The sequence below is a fragment of the Cebus imitator genome, unplaced genomic scaffold (genome assembly GCF_001604975.1).
Source record: "Cebus imitator isolate Cc_AM_T3 unplaced genomic scaffold, Cebus_imitator-1.0 Scaffold83, whole genome shotgun sequence".
NCBI classification, from domain to species: Eukaryota; Metazoa; Chordata; class Mammalia; order Primates; family Cebidae; genus Cebus; species Cebus imitator.
The window spans coordinates 6,549,302-6,557,910 of NW_016107398.1; the positions used below are offsets into that span (position 1 = coordinate 6,549,302).

Sequence of the window (8,609 nt, forward strand, 5' to 3'; positions counted from 1 at the left end):
GGGCACAGGACCCCCCACGCCCAGGCCCCCTGGCAACAACTTCCATCATTCCAGAAAAAAGCCACTTTAAAAAGCAGCTGAAGTGACCTTAACAGACCAGAGATTTTATTTTATTTTTATTTATTTATATTGAGATGGAGTTTCGCTCTTGTTGTCCAGGCTGGAGTGTAATGGCATAATCTCAGCTAACTGCAACCTCTGCCTCCTGGGTTCAAGTGATTCTCCTGCCTCAGCCTCCCAAGTAGCTGGGATTACAGGCATGTGCCACCACACCAGGCTAATTTTTGTATTTTTAGTAGAGAGGGGGTTTCTCTGTGTTGGTCAGGCTGGTCTCGAACCCCTCACCTAGGGTGATCCACCCACCTCAGCCTCCCAAAGTGCTGGGATTACAGGTGTGAGCCACTGCACCCGGCCCGATTTTATTTTTTTAAAGAGAAATCAGTTTACCTGTTTTTTTAAAAAAATTTAGTTCACCTTGCTAAAAATAAAATAAAAATAGATGTTATTTAGGCTGGGCACGATGGTTCCTGCTTATAATCCCAGCACTTTGGGAGGCCGAGGCAGGTGGATCAAGAGGTCAGCAGTTCGAGACCAGCCTGGCCAAGATGGTGAAACCCGGTGTCTACTAAAAAAATACAAAAATTAGCCAGGCGCAGCGGCGGGTGCCTGTAATCCCAGCTACCCAGGAGGCTGAGGAAGGAGAATTGTTTTGAACCCAGGAGGCGGAGTTTGCAGTGAGCCAAGATCACATCACTGTACTCTAGCCTGAGTGACAGAGTGAGACTGACTCAAAAAAAAAAAAAAGTTATTTATATTAACATGTAATGGGTTTATTATCGCGATTTTAAAACTGACAAATATTTTAAAATTTCTGCCACTAACCTACATACATTTTAAGAGTGTATAAAGGGGTCCTGAGACAAAAAACTTTGAGAACTGCTGTATGACCACATCTTGCCCTCCAGAATGTGGCCTGAAGGGAAGTACTTCTTTCCCTTCTACTTAAATAACCCAATGCTGTTACTGTTTTATTTTAAAATCCAGTCTACCCTCTTCCTCTAGAACTATTAAAAAGTAAACTGCAAAAGAACCGTAGCTTCCTGAAATCAAAGGACCCAAAACAAAGAGAAGGCAAAAGCAGCGAATAAAAGGACTTCTGCAAAGACTGGCGGGCCGACCAAAGACCACTTCCCTTCCAGCCAGCCTGGTAGGAGTTGCCTATTCCTTTTTGCTTTGTTTTCACACCCAGTCACCCACTCCCACCTCCTACACCTCAACACCCATCCTGGAAAGCTATTGTTCTCCTGGGCCTCCAAACACAAAGGGACTTTATAAATCTTTGGGCTGACCCCTACCACATCCCCATTCTGAGATTACAGTACAGGGAAGGGCACTTTCAGATTGTGCCTGAGCCTCCACCAGCCCCCTGTTCTCAGGCTTGGGGCTGAGATGAAAAGGGAACACCACTGTTTCTGGCCTGAAAAGGAAATGTAAATCCCTTGCAGGCCAGAAGCTGCCAGAAGCCCATTTCTCTGTTAGTAAGCAGGGCTGCCTGAGCCATCTTTCTCCTCTTTAATAACCTGTGGGGCATCTATTGATTGTGCATGCTGGTCCCTCATAAATTAGAACAGGGATGCCTTCTGTTTGCTCTGTAGCTGCGTAGATGGTGAAATTGGCTCACTCATACTTCATGCTCATGGAGCACAGTGCATCACGCCACATAAACATGAAGAATATGTATCATCAGGCTCTGGGAATGCATGGAAAACAACCCCGGAAGCTTCTGGGCATGCTGCAGACTTTAATTAGGCAGTTTCTTCCACTAGGATTGGAGACCAGCAGAAACACCAATTGCATGCCTCCTGCTGCAGCCTGTTCTGCTTTCCAGTGGGAGGGAGGAGCAAGCCTTGGTGGGTAGGAGATGAGCCTGCTCCTCTCTCTACCCCATCACCAGGATGGGCACCAGCAAGCAGAAAGGAATATTCATCTCTCATGCTGTGGTAGACAAAGCACCAAGTTAGCAGTCACAAAACATTCAAAACTCCTGCTTTAGCCACTTACAGCTACATGATCTCGGATGCAAGTGCCTTAACCTTTTAGAATCACAGCATCTCATCTGGAAAGTGATCAAAGTAATTAACACTTAGCTGCTTGTGAGGCTTGAGGAAAATAAGTCCTTCCTAGTGCCCAGTATGTTCTCAGTAAATACTGAAACTGAAATTGAACTAGTTGAAGAACAGGGTGGCAGGTACAGGGCTGATACTATTTCTTCCTCCCACCTCCAAAATCTGGCATCGGGAACTTTCCACCACTACCCCTAGCCAACATTTTGCTCTTTAAGTAAGAAGTGAGGCCCTGCAATTCATAGCTTTGATACATTGGAAATGTTTCTCTTACCCTTCCTTCTTTCTGTACCCCTCCTGAGCTGGCTCTGAATTGAAAATTCATTTAGCAGGAAATCTCTCTAAAATGCATGGTAAACATCGAAAAACATGCTAGCATAGCTTACCATTCTACCAAAAACAGCTTGGCACCCACATGCCAACACTTGGCAGAACCTCCCAAGTTGCTCTAACTTTAAACAGGCCCTAGGCAACTAGATCTGCTTATGCTTCCCAGAGTATGTAGCATTTCATTAAAGTTTTACCACAGTCCTCTTCATCTGCCATTGCTAATTAAAATGAACAAGGACAATGTGGAGAGCCATATTTTGCTATTTCTGGAAATATCTGGCGCTCCAGGGAGGGTGGAGGGCATTGAATGGTGTCCCCTCACTATGAAGGACATGGTTGCATCCTGGAACTCATGGATGGGTCCAGTATGTGATTGGGTGTGAGAAAAATGAAGCGAAAATGGTCTTTGTAGATATAAAAATAAAGGATCTTGAAATGAGATGATCCTGAATTGCCTGGGGTGGGGGGACCTTAAATCCAAAGACAAGGTCTTTATAAGAAACAGAAGAGGGTCGGGTGCAGTGGCTCACACATGTAATCTCAGCACTTTGTAAGGCCAAGGTGGGAGGATCGCTTGAGACCAGACCAGGCAACATGGTGAGATCCCATCTCTACAAAAAATTAGCCAGGCACAGTGCCATGCACCTGTGGTCCCAACTACTCAGAAAGCTGAGGTGGGAGAATTGCTTGAGCCCCGGAGATCGAAGCTGCAGTGTTCATGCCACTGCACTCCAGCCTGGGCAACAGAGCGAGACCCCATCCCAAAAACAGAGAGAAGAGGAGAAGGCACGGAGGGGAAGTCCATGTGAAGATGAAGGCACAGGCTGAAGTGATGCAGCCACAAGCCAAGGAACAAAAAAATTCCCGGAAGCTGGAGAGGCCAGGGTGGATTGTCCAGTAGAGACTTTGGAAAAAGTGGGGCCCCGCCCATACCTTGATTCTTGAGTTCTGGCTCCAAAACTGCGAGAGAATCAATTTCTGGTGTTTTAGGCCAACCAGTTTGTGGTCATTTGGTTACATGCAGCATACATAAAAATGTCTGGTAGGATACATTCCATGGCAGATTGCTGTAGTTTCCCTGTCCATTTTTCCTTCCTTTTTGGTAACAACTGACTTTTTGGGAGATGGTCATGTGCTCAGCGAAAGCCTCCCTTCCCCAGCATCCCTTGCAGTGAGGTGTGGCCGAGATTAAGTTTTGGCAAAAGAAATATAAACAAAGAAGTGTAAGAGACTTCTACAAAGTCTCTTTATGGGAGAGTGTAATGGGTTAAATTGTCTCTCCCTGAAATTTAGATATAGAAGTCCTAATCCCTCGTACCTTAGCATGTGACCTTATTTGGAATAGGGTGCTTGCAGATGTAATTAGTTAAACTGAGGTCATGAGGATGGGTCCTATCCAATATAAATGTGTCGTTATATAAAGGGGAAAATTGGACACAGAAACACACACACAGGGAGAACGCCATGTGATGACCAAGGCAGAGATTGAGGTGATGCTTTACAAGGTAAGAAAACTCAAAGCTGTGCAGCCAATCGCGAGCAGCTAGGGAAGGGGCATGGAACAGATTTTTCCTTACAGTTCTCAGAAGGAACCAATCCTGCCTAATACATTGATGTTGGACTTCTGGCAAGCAGAACCATGAGAATTGTGAGACAATAAGTATATTTCTGCTGTGTAAGTGACTCAATTTGTGGTCCTTTGTCACAGCAGCCCTAGCAAACTAATAAAGAGAGCTATGTCCTTCCACTTTTCCATCTTGCTACCTAGAATATAGCTAAGAGGGATGGTTCTCCATTAGCCATTGTGGACCATGAGGATGAGGACCACATTCACAGACGGTAGGGCAGGGAGCTAGAAGGAACTTGGTACCCTAAAAACTTCATGGAGATGCCATGCTAGCCCTGGGCTGCCTATCTCTTGGCTTATCTTTCTGAAAAATAAATAATATTAAAGCTTTTGTTGTTATTTGTTGAAACTTGTAGTTGAATATATATATATTTTTTTTCTGAGATGGAGTCTTGCTTTGTCACCCAGGCTGGAGTGCAGTGGCACGATCCTCAGCTCTCTGCAACCTCGCCCTCCCAGGTTCAAGCAATCCTCTTGTCTCAGACTCCTGAGTAACTGGGACTAGAGGAGGACACTACCACGCCCAGCTAATTTTTGTATTTTTAGTAGAGACAGGGTTTCACCATATTGGTCAGGCTGGTCTCAAATTCCTAACCTCAGCTGATCTGCCTGTCTCGGCCTCCCAAAGTGCTGGGGTAACAGGTGTGAGCCACTGTGCCCAGTCAGTTGAATATAATCTTAACCAATACAAACACAATTTTGATAAATTAGTTCTTTGGGGAAAGGACTGGGATTGAACTGTTTTGTTTGTTTGTTTATTTGTTTTTTGAGACAGAGTCTCGCTCTGTCGCCCAGGCTGCAGTGCAGTGGCACGATCTCGGCTCACTGCAACCTCTGCCTTCCAGGTTCAAGCAATTCTCCTGCCTCAGGCTCCTGAGGAGCTGGGACTATAGGCACATGCCACCATTCCCAGCTAAATTTTGTATTTTTAGTAGAGATGAGGTTTTACCAATAACCAGGATGGTCTCCATCTCCTGACCTTGTGATCTTTCCACCTCAGCCTCCCAATATGCTGGGATTAGAGGTGTGAGCCACCACACCTGGCCTGGACCGTTATAGATAGGAAATGTTTGCTTCCCCTGTGCGTTTCAATTTTGATATCAGGAATGTACTTGTGTACTCTTTTGCAATTAAAAATAAATCTGTTTTATAATGAATTCCAAGGAAAAAAGAGGGATGAGAACCTGAATATTCAAGGAGATCTAAGAAATCTATCAACCATAATGGATGACTGGATGCAGGAAAAAAAGAAAAAGAAATATATCATCAAATTGCAATGTGTAAGCCTTATTTGGATCTTGATTTAAACCCCCAATTTTTAAAATTTACAGAACAATTGGGGAAATTTTAATATTATCAGATAATTGATGATATTAAGGAATTATTGTTAGTTTTTTATGAATGCTAACAATATTGTAGTGATTTATTTAGTGTGTTCTTATCTTTTAGACTCTAAAACATGGTTTTCAACCTTGTCACAATTGTCATTTTGAGCCGTATAGTTCTTTGTCGTGAGGTGCTGGCCTGTGCCTTGTAGAATGTTTCGTAGCAGCCCTGTTTCACCCTGGCTTCCTTCCGATAGGGCGCACACCCCACCCCCAACCTTGTACAAACAAAAAAGGTCTCTAGATATTGCCAAATCTCCCCTAGGGGGCAAAATTGCCCTGGGCTGAGAATAACAGCTCTTAAATTTAGAGATACTGACTGGACTATTTATGGGTGAAATGGTTCCATGACTGGGTTTTGCTTCCAGATAATCCAGGTGATGGGAGGCAGTGGGTAAAATGTTCCATGATGGAAAGTTTAACATACATTTAAAAATTTTGAAAGAGTCTGTTTGAACTCTTTATTAAGTTCCATCGATACAGGGGACTTAATCTTCTTAAATATGATCTCACTCTAAGGTGAGAATATACTGGATAAAATACAACCAGATATTTACCTCCTCTGTCCAAGATCTTGTCTTATGTCTCCCACGTGATCATTAAAATCCAAGGATCTAGGTTCCCAATCTGACTGGGCAAAGTGAGCCCTCCCTCCCCAACCCTCTCCCCTATCACTGACTCAGCACTACCCCCCAGGCATCCTCGGTGCTGCCCCCGGGGGCATGCTCAGCTAGGAGCTGCTCCTGCGTCTTCTTCAGTTGCTTGGTAACCCTAACTCCTGAGGTGTCATCCCAGCTCTGCCCCCTGGGCCTCCTCCTTTCCCAGTCCCCAGGCTTTAGCTGGATGGGTTGTGCTTGGAGCCAGATTCATTAGGGCCATGCCTTGCCCATTCCTGTGAGGGCGCAGCCCATCAGCCTCCTCCTCACTGTTTGCAGGTGCTCTCTGCAGAGCACTGCCAGTCCACCCTTTCACCAGGCTCACACCTGCATCCCTTTTCTCCACCAGCTGCTTCACTCCAGCCCCTGCTTGCGACAGCCAGGCCTCCCTAAGGCCCATGCACCCCTGGGCGTCTCTGCTGAGACTGACTTTCAGGCCCATCTGGTCTTCCCCAAGACCCGGAGCCTTCAGAGCTTTCATCAGAATTCCCTCAGCACGTGGGTTATGAGTTGTGGTTCGAACCCATCAGGGGCCAGACTGTAGGGGGGCGCAGGGTCCTCTGAGCTGGAGGCAAATGGGGCTTTCAAAAGGTCTCTGAGCAGAGCCATGAACCCATCTTCTGCGGGCCTGGGAGCATGGCTGCCTGCTCAGGTACCCAACACGAGGTCCAAGGTGCTCTCTGCTTGCTTTAGGGGCCGCAGAGGGAGGCTGACCACAGCTGTGACTCCCCTCAGTGCTGGACACCAGGCAGGAAGCCCCTCTTGCACTGACTAGACCAGAGCCACAGACATTTTCCCTACAAGGAAAGGGAGCAAGATTAAGATCAGTCGGTTATTTTTATACAAATATTGTTCCAACCACAATGACTGTTTTCGAAGGTGGGTGGTATTCGTTTGGTGGAAGCATCTTTGAGATGAGAGGCAGCAGGATGCTTTAGCACCACCACTTCCTCTACCTTTCTGAGTGTTCCCTCACCAAGTCACTAGTTCTGGTTCTGCTCCATTTGTCTGCCCAGTAAAGAAGTAGAATGAGGGGAAATCTGTCTACCTACTTACCTTGAGGGGACAGTCATGGCCGCTGGTGAGTTTCAAGTGATTTGAGAGGTGTGGTGACTTATATGAGGAGCTCTTTCCCTCCCCTTCATAGAAATGGAATAACGTGCAGGTTTCTAAGGGGACTCAGCAGTCAGAGAGCGCAGGGTTCAAATTCCAGAGTCTTTATATTTTGATTGTGTGAAAAAAATAGTGGGCAAGGTGGTCAACATGTCTGTGCCTCACCTTCCCCATACACAAAATGGAAATAAGCCTACTTATTTCAAAAGGTTGTCGTGTAGGTATTAAGTCTCAGTAGATGCCTACTTGAAATATTTGGGGGGACAGCTGCGGCTGGGCACGGCGGCTTATGCCTGTAATCCCAGCACTTTGGGAGTCTGAGGTGGGTGGCTCACCTGAGCCCAGGAGTTTGAGACCAGCCTGGGCAACATGGTGAAATTCTCTCTCGACCAAAAATACAAAAAATTAGCTGGACGTGGTGACCATCCCTCCTCCACCCTGAATACTAAATGTTCCTTTGGGAACCACCCATCTTCCACTCTCTATCCATGTAGCTCAAGTGAGGTTGACCTCAGTCCCTGACTCCAGAGTTGGCTGTATGACCCAGGACTGGCTAACTGTGGACATAATGAGTGGTTGAGGAGTAATCCCTTTGTCCAGGGCAAGCCAATGAGAGTCAGCATTGGGACTTCTGTTGAAAGAGGCACTCTTTCTCCACTGGGGTTGCAAAGCTGAAGACAATGGTGGCCCTCTTTACCACTACATGAGTAGAGTCTTCTGGAGAACAAGGACAACAGAGAGAAAAAGCAAATCTGAGAGAGAATGGATTTCTTGTTGCCCTGGCTGAGCACCTGGATCTAGCCATTCCTGAAGATGTCAAATATTCATCTATGTGAGCTAACGTATATTATCTTTTGAAAGATACTTGAACTAAGTTTCTGTTAGTGGCAATTAAAGGAACTGTGGCTAATTCATCTTTATTTATTTTGATGAAAAGTTTGCAGTTTTTACATGATGGCATAGAAACAGAACTCTGGCATGTTTGACAACGTACTTTTGACAGTTCTATTTCTGACAAGGACATGCTGGGAAGTTGTGGGAACATATCTCCTGTGTCCGTCCCCCTCCTTTCAAAGTATATTTTTATTCAGAGATACATAAATGTATGCTAATGATCTTATGATGATGATGATCAGAACTGTGCTCCAAGAAGATTATAGCAACCATGAGCAGGATTAGAGTAGGGAGAGACAAGGGGCAAAAATAGCCCCCAGGAAGCCAACAGAATACTTCAAATGAGAAGTAGGAAGGATTGTCTCAAGGTGGTAGCTGCAGAAATGGGAAAGAGACCAAGGGTAAATGAGTGAAAATAAAATGCTTTTATCTACAAGGCCCTACAGAAACTGACTTGATCCCTGATTTCTTTCTTTTTCTT

The 8,609-nt window shown here is 45.5% G+C and overlaps 1 long non-coding RNA gene across 1 annotated transcript in view; it reads right to left on the minus strand.

The window, feature by feature from the left end:
* Window positions 1–7,247: 7,247 nt before the first annotated feature.
* LOC119472048 overlaps window positions 7,248–8,609 on the minus strand; it is a 16,584-nt gene continuing 15,222 nt past the window's right edge. Inside the window, exon 3 of the long non-coding RNA XR_005201161.1 lies at window positions 7,248–7,260. This is a non-coding gene — a long non-coding RNA (uncharacterized LOC119472048). The remainder of the gene's footprint in view (window positions 7,261–8,609) is intronic.